We start from the raw sequence: 2,353 nt of genomic DNA on the forward strand, positions 1-2,353 counted from the left end.
GATCTGCAACTGCTGATTATGTTTCCATGTTGGCAAAAAAAAAAAAAAGACAAACTCTGTTTTCCTTGCTTAGCATCCTCACCTTTTCATCTGCTCTGATGGACAGTTTCTGTGGTTTTGATGTGTGTTTACATATGAAACATGGAGTGTGGCTGTGAGTCTATTCAGCACTATCTAATGAAAGCCAAGGGCTTACCAATTCCATATACCCGATTAATTTGCATAGACCATAGTAGGAAGAGATGCTGAAATCAGTGTTTTGTCTGCCAGCTCTCTAACACTTGGCCCTCCAAAAGATGGAATGTCTGATGTGTTTGTCTTGGGCTTTGAGACCCCTTAATGAGACCAGAGAAAATACTTGCCAAGTCTTTAGTGAAATTCCCTCCACAGGTTCCACTAAGCATCGTCACTCTGTCATCAACATGGTACCCAAGTATTCACCAAGCTGATGCTTTGTGCTCCAAGGAGATGATGGCTGGGTTTCTGGATAGACTTTTGGAATTTATGGTTAAGGATATTATGGTTAAGGATATTATCAGTCATCTTCCCCATCAGTCATTTGATACTGAAGGTAAAGAAATGTTAGGGAAACCACACACACACACACACACACACACACACACACACACATTTCATCTATTTAAAGATTTACGTAAAGCTAGATTTTCGGAGAGGGTTGGCATTTTAACTTTCTCTTAAAATATATGCTGACTGGTTCTAAACTGGAATCTCAGATTCTTTAGCCAGACCTTGCTCTCTGAGCACAAAGGTTGGAGTTATCTCTTAACAGAGGAAGGTAACAGAGATATGAACATTGGAACGTGAAAAAAATTGTAGGCTGAGACATACACAACGGAATATTTTCAGTTAGAGTAAAATATACCAACCCACGTAGAACACAACTTCAACAAATTAGGCTATGCTTTAGTATCATGTTAACAGCTTTTCACATTCCCGTAAAACCTGAGTTAAATGCCATCAATATTTTAGATAGCACTACTCATAACTTGGGACCACACAAACCTGGCACTGTAGCACCCTGAGCACATATGGCTACCACATGAAAGGGAAGTATTATAAAAGTTGGGGCTCCTACATATTTTCCCCTTCTGAATGATTTCTGTGAAATTGAATGCTTACGAAGTTATGTCTAAGATTTAGCATCTTGAATGTTCCAACATAAATTCTGCAACTAAGGTGGTATGCTTTATTATTTCACAGTCAGGCAAAGTTATATTTATTTGACTCTAACATGGATTTCACTTTGGGAGTTGTTGTAACTGGACCGAAAACTCATTTAATTACAATGAAATAATTGAAAAAAAAACAAAACACTGTATCTGGAGCGAACCACTATGGGCTCAAAGCAGTCTAAAGGTTGCTTTGGGGGGAAAACACAACTTCCTAAAAGCTTTGATGTATTTGGATGGTCCCTGGAATCTTAATTTTGGAGATTAGAGAATTAAAATCGGGTTAGGAACATTCTGTCTATTTCATGTAATTATCTCTATTTTAGATCTCTTAATTTGCACAGACTTGTGAGTTTAGCTATTTTTGTAGTCTTCTCCGGCCTTTAGAAGTTGACAAGCGTGTCCAGTCAAATAAATGTCAACACAACACAGGAATAAAGCATCCTTCTTTGCAGGATAAGGTAGAAGGAGGAAACAGGTGACGATTCTTGTCGTGATGGAAGCAGGTGAAAAGTTAGAAAATCCAACTACGTACAAACTAACAAAAATCCTCACCAAACGTTCGGCCATTTCGATATATTTCAGGAACTGTTTTCTTGTCCAACATGTTGTGAAGCGTATAATTTTCTTACCTCTTGCTCTTTCTTTTTTTAAGAGAAAGGTTTATTTTCCGGTTAGAGATCTATGTCAACTTAGGGGTGTTATTTGAAGGTCTGAATCGAACGATCATGATGTTCTTCTGCAGCCATGACTTGCTCTAAACCGGGGTTATAAAGAAATTAAAAGGAAAAATAAATGTCCCAGCAACTTGCCTTGAAAAGGATTCCAAAGGAGAGAGACTTTGGCAGGTCTGTGATTGGCCTTATACAAAAAGATTTTTTTTCCCCAATCTGGACAACAAAAACAGCAAGACTCCCCCCCCCCCGTCTTTCTTTTTTTTGTTGTTGTTTCTTTTAAAGTCCGGTAATACAAAACCAAAAGAGAGAGAGAAAAAAAAAGAAAGCACAAGAAAACTGCACCCCCATCCCCTCCCTGCAGAACAAATTGTTGCCTTCTTTTACACCCATCCTACCAGAAGGGGGACCTTTCCACTTTCAGATGCTCCTGCGCTTTAATTTCTGGAGAGGAAAAAAAGCAAGCAGAAGAGCCCCGAGATCCGCCGT

The sequence above is a fragment of the Dipodomys ordii genome, unplaced genomic scaffold (assembly GCF_000151885.1).
Source record: "Dipodomys ordii isolate 6190 unplaced genomic scaffold, Dord_2.0 Scaffold25, whole genome shotgun sequence".
NCBI lineage: Eukaryota > Metazoa > Chordata > Mammalia > Rodentia > Heteromyidae > Dipodomys > Dipodomys ordii.